Source organism: Galeopterus variegatus, unplaced genomic scaffold (genome assembly GCF_000696425.1).
Source record: "Galeopterus variegatus unplaced genomic scaffold, G_variegatus-3.0.2 Scaffold1806, whole genome shotgun sequence".
NCBI lineage: Eukaryota > Metazoa > Chordata > Mammalia > Dermoptera > Cynocephalidae > Galeopterus > Galeopterus variegatus.
In genome coordinates this window covers 98,595-107,449 of record NW_007727917.1, presented here as the reverse complement: position 1 = coordinate 107,449, position 8,855 = coordinate 98,595, and the positions used below count along the sequence as shown (strand labels likewise).

The following is an 8,855-nucleotide window of genomic DNA, read 5'->3' as shown; positions in this document are numbered from 1 at the left end:
ACAAAGTGCTTATGCCAAATTGCCTAGTGCATTGTAGTTGCTACCTGAATGTTAGCTGTTATAGGTTCTCAAACAATTCTGTAATCCCAACAGCTTTGAAATCAAATGATGGTTATTTTGTTATTTTTAAAATAATTTATTTGGTGGCAAAACTAATCAGAACTGATGAGAATATTTTTGTTTTCATTTATTCCATTTAATGTGAATATTTGTAAATTTTGCTTTAGAAATATTCATGTGTTTGATGTGGGGTGCTGTCCCAGTCTACGAGATGAGTTATATATGCATGATATATGCACCACATTACATTTCCAAAATTAGAAGTATTCTGAATTCTGAAACACATCTGACCTCAAGGGTTTCAGATAAAAGACTGGATATATGCTGAGATGATAGAAAAATAGTCTGGCAGAAATACTTGCTACTTATTACCCTTCCTATTTGGTTATATCTCTTGTTTTCTCATAGAAATTTAAGAAAAATAGATATTTTACAGGTTATTCACTTATTTATAAAATATTTATTGAACCCATACTATGTGTTAAACTGTCATCGGCCTCTACTTTTAGGGAGCTGATTGGCCAGTGGTAGCTATACATTACTGAGGGCCTACTATGTGCAAGGCTTTAATCTAGATACATTATTAACATGATCTCTCTTCCTCACAATGATCACTTCTACAAATGAAGGAACAGAGGCTCAGAGATATTAAATAAGCTGCTCAAAGCTGGTCACTAGTTTAAAGCTGGTACATGGCCGAGCTGGACTGCAACTCTGGTCTGGGTGGCTCCATTTCCTGTGCTCTTTTCTCTTTACCTCATTAGCTCTTGCTAAGAGCACTCAGAACTAGTGGTTCTTTTTTTTCCCCATGTAAAGTATCAATATTTATTTCAGGCTTTTGATCCCAATCAATTTCAAAAACAAAATCTGATTTCTCTCCTCAAAGTAGCTGAGGCCTCCTTCTTAGGATGATTTCATGGAGGCTGAGGGAGCACATTTCATCAGGCTTAGCACAAAGTCCCTGACGCCCACTGCGTCCCAGCCTTAGGAAGGGGAAGAAACAAAATTCACCACAGTAAGCACACACTAATGTAAATGAGCATCTAAACCTTTGCAAATTTGCTTTTATTTTTTTAAGTTTGTTTTGTGGTTTTCTTTTTTTCGATTTTCTTTTGCTACCCAGTATATGCAGCACTTGTGAACTCCCAATGGGTTCCCAGCTTTAAACATATTAAATGTCTTGAAAGCCTATTTAATTCTTCAAGAATCTAAAAATAGACCAAACATGTTTTGCTGTGAACATTCTGTATAGACAAAGTGAGGCAGGAGTCTGGGTTGTTGTTTTGTTTGTTTTTTAAAAAGAATCAGTACAGCGACGGAAGGGTAAAGAATGCAAGAGTTCAGACACTCTGTGGAGGGTTACTTCCTGTCCATTAAAGGTCCATAAGAGGAGCAAACTGAGATCCATATGGGGAGTCACAGGAGCTGTGTTTGTTTTCCCACCTCCTGTGAATAGGTTTTTGCTGAGGGGCCACTGCTAGGTCCCCACTTGCTCCCCTGCCTTTGGCATGAGGCAGCAGCTCAGGGGCACTGAATCCTCATTCCCAGAATCATCATCATCATAACAGTCGGCACCCTCCTCTCTTCATCTCCGTCGTCAATGTTATTGTCGTACAAGTCATCATAGAGCAAATCTGAGCTGTTGTCATTGGAAGGCACTTTAATTTTGGTGCAGTATTCTGCCAAGGTTGTGAGGACCTTCCCTCCATCCTTTTCTGCTTCTGCCTTAGTGGCTGAAACCTGTTTCCTAATGATTTGAGCATATTCCTTGTCTTTTCCTTTACTGTCCCTCCATGTCCTGAATACAACCGAAGCATCCACATTGGCTGGGGAGAAGGTGTTGGGCTCATTAAGTAGTGAGATTACACTTGACAGGACAGTCCTCACGTTCTGCGTAGGATTCCACTTTTCAGAGGGCAGTTCTCCACTCTGTGGCTCATCAACAGGCCAATGAAGAATCGAAATGCACACATCTCCATTCTCATAAATGTTGGGGTGCCACATTTTGGTCAAGAATCTGAAAGTAGGTGGTGAATATGGGTAGTCAATAGGAAATCGAATATGCGCCTTGAAGTAGCTGCCTTCATAGAGGGTGTTGGGGAGTGTGAAGAGGGCCACCTCCCAATTGCAGAGGTCGGACTCATCCACCGGTGTGATCAGGAAGCCCTCCACTGGTTCCTACTGCAGGATATCAGCTCCAGCATCAGGGCCTTCTGCCAGCAGGTCACCTGCTGCTGGGTCATCATGGCACTGGACTGGGGCTCCAATCCTCAAGCACTGGCTGGGCTGGACCAGGCCCCAGACAGCCCATGGGCCCGCCTGGGGTTCTCCTCACACTCGAGCTGGGTGAGGGGAGGGCTTGAGAGAGTTAGGGGAGTTTGCTCCTGGTCCGGGGCCTACCCCTGCTAGTGGCTCTCAAAGAGAGTCTTGTAGGCTTTCACCTTCTTGTGACATGCCATGTTCTGTAAGGTCTGATGAACAGGAAGGGCTCACCAGTGCACTTGACCTCCCTCGAGGGCTTGTGTCACCATGCGCTGGGAACATGTGAGCAGCCAGCAGCAAGCCAGGCAAGTCAGCCAAGTCACAAGAGAAAATGATAGAATGGGGTGTACATGAAATGTTGGAGAACCACAAAGTCAGTTTTGTATAACAAACATTTGTAACATTTTTATGAAAGTAAAATTTCTATACCATGAAAATCATAGATCTTAAGTGTTGAATTGAATGTGTTTTGGTAAGAAGTACACACCCTCATCTACACCACCCCAGAAAGTTTCTTGGCCACTTCCAGTTAAACCTCAGCCGGTAAGCACCACTGTTTTGATTTTTCTCTCTCCATAGTTTAGCTTTGCTAATTCTTGAGCTTTATATAAATGGAATCAGGATGCACTGTTCTATGCCTGGCTTCTTTTGTACAGTGCACTGTTTTTAAGATACATCCAAATTGTCATGTGTATCAATAGTTCATTCTTTATTATTCTGTGTAGTTGCATTGTCTGAATATACCACAGTTTACTTTTTTATTCTCCTGCTGTTGGATAGTTGAATTGCTTCCAGTTTGGACCTATTGGATAAAGCTGCTATGAACATTATTGTACAAGTCTTTCATGAATGAAATTTTTCATCTGTTCTGGGCAAACACCTAGGGCTGGAATTGCTGGGTATATTTAGTTAATAAGAAGCTACCAAACAATTTTCCAAAGTAGTTTTACACATTTCACACTGTCAGTATCTGATAGTTTTAGTTGTTCTATATGCTTGACCATCAGGTGTTGTCAGTCTTCTTAATTTTAGCTGTTCTGGTGGGTATGAACTGATAAATGAATGATAAATCATTTTGTTTGTATTTACTTGATGGTGATAATGTTAATTAAATATATTTTTATGTGTTTATTGGCCACTCATACAGTATTTTCTTTTGTGAACTGACTGCTCAAGGCACTTGTTCATTATTTACTGGGTTGTTAGTCTTCTTATTACTGATTTAAAAGTTCTTCATATTTAGAGACACTAGGTCTTTCTCAGATAAGTGCATGTAAAGCAAACATTTTTTTCCCCATTGTATGGAAAACTAACAGATATTTAAGAGTAAATTTTCTCAGTGAGATGGCCTTGGGGTTTGGGTGCCTGTCTCATGCCAATTATATCCTATATGTTGTATTTATTGGGATGCCTTCCTCTTCCAAATTAGTTTCTTTGCAACTGGCAAAAGGAGGGACATTTGCAGAAAGAAATTCATGTTGCCTGTGGGCCTCGAATAATTCCCTTTATAGACACCCCTGTAAAGTTATAATGAGAATATGTGATTCACTCTCCCAAACTTTATTTTACCCTGTTTAGGATCATACTTATTTAATTAGGTGAAGCAAAAATCACTGGACAAATTAAAAAACAAAAACTAAAAACTGTTTTTTTCTATAAAAGGGAATTTTAAAAGTATGTGGTAATTATTTAAAAGTTTTCTTAATTATAAAAGCATGAAGCTATTCATGTGATGTGAATTGGTAAATATTTTTAAAGAAAGAAAAACTGAGCAGTGAAAGTTAAAATGACTAGTTAATTTAAAAAGCAAATGAAACAACCCACAGATTTCTAACTTTCAGAATTAATCCTATTTTACTTTTGTTAAACAAAGCATCATGTCCTTTCTGAAGAGAAACATTAACATTCAGGAAATATCACTAGCATTGGCTTCTGCTCACATAATTAAGCAATATCCTTTAACAGGCCAAAAGGTAGAATTGGGCTCATTAATTTCCAACATCAAATCTGCTGCATGTGTGTTCCTGTTTGAACTCTCACCTAATTTAAGAGGATCAAATAATCATCTAAGGCCACAATTGGGAGAAGGAAACATGCCTTTCAGCTAAATTTTATCCTCTTGAGTGTACACTAGCTGTAGCTATGAAGCATATTTTCCCATTTGGAGAGCAGTGAAGTTGGGTGACTATTCTGAGAATCTTCTCCCACCTCTGAGCTCAGTCCGTTCAGGGGCAGTCATCTAGTGCTAACCCAGGTTACTTCCCTAGCTGCTTTGGCATATTTCTGTCCATTTAAGTGACATTTCCTTAACTCATAGGCCATTGCCCCTGGGCTGAATTGTATCCCCCCAAATTCATATTTTGAAATCCTGACCCTCAGGACTCCAAATATGAGTGTATTTGGAGATAGGGTCTTTAAAGAGGAATTGGCTTAAAATTAGGTCATTAGGGTGAGCCCTAATCCGATATGACTGGTGCCTTTATAAGTAGAGGTCATCAGGACATAGATATAATACAAATCTGAAAGGCCATGTGAAGACACAGGAGGAAGACAGCCATCTACAAGGCAAGGAGAGAGGCCTTGGTAGGCACCAGCCCTGCCGACACCTTGATCTGGGACTTCTAGCCTTCAAAACTGTGAAAAAATTAATTTCTGTTGTTTAAACCACCTTGTCTGTGGTACTTCATTGCAGAAGCCCTAGCAAACTACGGCAGCCTCTACTGTGGTATTATTCACCACTAGTAAAAGGCAGCCCACCTATTCCTCAAAGGCTTGGAACACTTACATCAATCACTTTAAAAAAATTTTTATGTAGTATGTTTTAAAAAATCAAATAATCATAGCTTATTTGATGGTTTAAAAATAACACCTAAGTTTGGATTAATATGTATTTCCTGATTTCTACCTGATTTTTTACAAAATAGGCAGTCATGTAAAATGTATCAAATATTTTTTGAACTTTTAGAGCAAGGGACAAAAATCTTCCTTTGGATGTTTAATCATAAAACTTTTTTAGTCTTGGGAGAAATTACTGAACATTTCTCTGCCTCGATTTCCCCTCTAAAACAGGAGATAATAATGGGGCCTACTGATACAGGATGTGCTCAGTTACCCCGGGGGTTGGGTTTCAGGACATGCTCTGGGTTTCCAGCCACCCTGCTAGGCCTCAGGCCCCCTCCTCTGAGATCTTCCCTGGAGGAGAGTTACTGTTGCTGGTTAGACCTATTTTTAGCACCAACTGGGGAAAATGAGAGCACAGGGGACTGGCTTATGCAATCCAGTGTTTGGGCATGCTCAATAGAGATCACAGAACATTCTGGTGCATATAACTGGGAACCACTCCCTTGACTGAATTTTAATTAGAGAAACTGTACAAGCTGAATCCCAGCAGAAGGCAGGGTTGTTGCACACTTTCCTGAAGGCAACCCGCGCTTGACTGCCTGAGGTGTGTAGACTTTACTTTGTATCAAACTTACTTTGAGCAAGCGGCTGCTCATTCTCTTGAGCCATGCTTTGTACTGAACTTTAAGAATGTTTTTTTTTCTTTTGTGTTAGACTTGATATCTGCAGTGAACTTACTTTTGTGTTAAACTTGGTGTGGGCCCTGCTCAGTCTCTGGAGCATGATGCACTCTCTCTGTCGAACCCATATTTCTTATCTAGTATATTAAACTTGTTCTCACTTTCTACTGTGCCTGTGCCCTTGAATTCTTTCCTGTGGTGAAGTCAACCTGGTAAGAGGACTGGGTGGGTTGAGGCTGACTACCGGGCCCCCCAGACCCTACCTCTGACATCACTACCTCATGGAATTTTTGAAGGATCAAAAAAGATTTTTACATATAGATAGTTTTAGCACATAGTGTTTATTAGATAAAATGCTTTGGAATCATACTGATTTTCTAAAAATTGAGCAGCTCAGGAATAAATGTGCACATACACACACAACTTTTTTCTTTATATACTCATTGTGTTGATTTAATATTGGGACAGAGGGAAAAGTTTGGAGCTGCGAATGCCTACTCTGAGAAGGGGTGGTGTATTTCCCATCCCTTTTTAGCACTTCGGAGTTGCCCACCAGAGTGGTAGGCCTTCCCTGCTCTCCATCTGGACGCCATCACTGGAGGAAGAGGCAGGCACCACTCCTGGGGACTGAATTTTGCTCCTTCTGTCTCTCTCTCCTGCCCCCTTTCCCCCTGAAGTCTCAGTTTATTAATATGGAGGTGAGAAAGGTCATCTTCCTGAAAGTCAATAAAAACTTGCTGGTCTCAGTTCTTCAAGCACACGCGAAGCTTCCTCTGCTCAGAAATTTAGTGCTCCTTCAGGAAATTCATTGGCCTTGGTAGGCACTTTAAGGAATACACAATTTCTGGGAAACATACCCATTAGCTACTCACACCTCCAAGTTTGAAGCTTAAATCCGAGAATCACATTTTCCCTTCTGGTCCCCAGCTGGAGGCGGATAGGTGTGTGTGTGCAGGTGATGGGGCGGTGAGAAGGGCAGGCCGGAGCAGCAGAGGGTGCTGAAGGGCGCCAGGGGCAGTGGGGAAGGAGAGACACAGTGCCAGGAACCTGGAAGGGAGTGTTTAAAGGAGGCAGCAGGATAAACATGTTGCTTGCGATATTGTTTGGGGACCTGTGGAGTGGAGCCTTGTTGTGGCTAACGGGGACAGAACTGAAACTCCCCTCCCCCTGTTAATTACTTGTGGGGGCAGGGCTGGCCTGACGCACAATCCTGCTGGAGGTGAAAGTCACCCTCCTCAACCTCATGTTTTTTTAGCTGCCTTTCGCATTGATTCCTCAGGCCCCCATCTGCTGCACCCAGGCCTGATCTCCTTAGTCCAGAACCTACCGGTCCTCCTACTTGGCCAGGATCAGGGCTCCCTCTGGGGACCCGGATTCAGGCTTGAGTTTTCTCTTTTAGTCATGCTGAGTTTCACTCCTTTGTCTGTTGCTCCTTCAGAATCCACGCAATGGCACTTCCTGAGGGAGGCCCTCTATCCCAGGTGTCCCCATGGCATGATCCTAGTCTCCCAGCGCCCACCTCACTTGCCAGTGACACTTACTTTTGTGGTTGGTGGTTAACATCTACTTCCTACCCTAGACTGTAAACCCCACAAGGGAAGACACTTCTGCCTTTTTCACCATTGTGTTTTCAGGCCATGCACGATGTCTGTCATGAAGTAAACTCTCCATAAATGTTTGTTCCAATGAATAGACGAGGGCCCCTTGGAGCACGCTTGTGCTTCTTCTGCTTGACATCCAAAGAATGGAGCTCCCCTCATCGTCTAAGGAGGCTGGCACACGAACATGATCTAGTGTGAGTCAGAGCAGCAGACCAGGCCGTTTCAGGGCCTCCTAAAGCCCTGGCCCGGGGGACTCCCATACCTGCATCTGGGGAACATGCAATATGGATGGAAGTATCACGGGTTGCAGGAGCAGTGGGGCTGGTTCTCATTGGCACATGCTCGTTGGTGGTTATGGAGAACACAGCCATGATTTATGTGTTTATGAGACCTGTCCAGAGGAGCAGAAATTCATTAGAAGCAACTTTGGTCCTGAAATCTCAACTGTTGCTTTTTCCCATAAGGTAAGACTATAATAATCTAAAACCTTATTAGGGCTGATTCTACAATCGTTGGCAAATGATGCAAATTAGCATTTTCTTTGGATTTTGCACAGTGCTAGCGTATTCATGACTTTATATGGATATAGCTCGGAGGCTTTAAGAGAGTGTCTTATTTCTCATTCCTGTGGTTAGTAGAAATAGAAAAGCAAAAGTCTCACTTACTTTGTAGTCTATTGTGGAATTTCGATTTGTTTTAAGTGAAGCTGATTTTTTTTCAGAACCGTGAAACAACTGCCAAACCTCACGTCAATGTATCAAATGCATGAATTATAATGATGAGAACTGCTTATGTGTCTATAAGCATTAAGATGTACCAGTGAGGAACTCCAGTTTTACAGACACGTGCAATTATTTGGGGTGTCCTTTTCATTTTCTGAGATTGGAAGTCTGACTGTTGAGTGCTGAGCATGAATTTATAGTGCTTTGTGCTCCAGGGTGAGGGCCTGGGAAATGGAGATGGTTGTAAAGGTGTCAATTGAATGATTCACGCTTGGCAGATTTAATGTTCAGAGAGCGAAATATAATTACATAACTGAGGACCAGAGATCTCACCTCCCAGGGGCTGGCCAGTTAGCTGAGCTGGTTCAGAGTGCAGGGTTGACAACAGCAAGGTCAAGGGTTCAGATCCCTGTACTGGTTAGCTGGCCCCCTCCCCCCAACCAAAAAAAAAAAGAGACAGAGACCTTAATTCCTGGTTAAAAGGGATCTCATTCTACCAAAGATTTGAGCTTCATAGTCTATCCTACCCTTTCATATTTGGGAGAGGCTCTCTAGGTTAATGGGAGTGCACTGGAATAAGCATTAGAAGACCAGTTCCAACTCTGCCACTTTCTATTTATGTGACATTGGCCAAGACATTTAACTCCCTGCATATTACTTCCATAAGAAAAATGGAAGTTGTAATAGCT

At 42.0% G+C, this 8,855-nt stretch overlaps 1 pseudogene; it reads right to left on the bottom strand.

Moving 5' to 3' along the window:
* Window positions 1–1,537: 1,537 nt before the first annotated feature.
* On the bottom strand, window positions 1,538–2,303 carry LOC103595649 (annotated as a pseudogene).
* Between the last annotated feature and the right edge of the window lie 6,552 nt (window positions 2,304–8,855).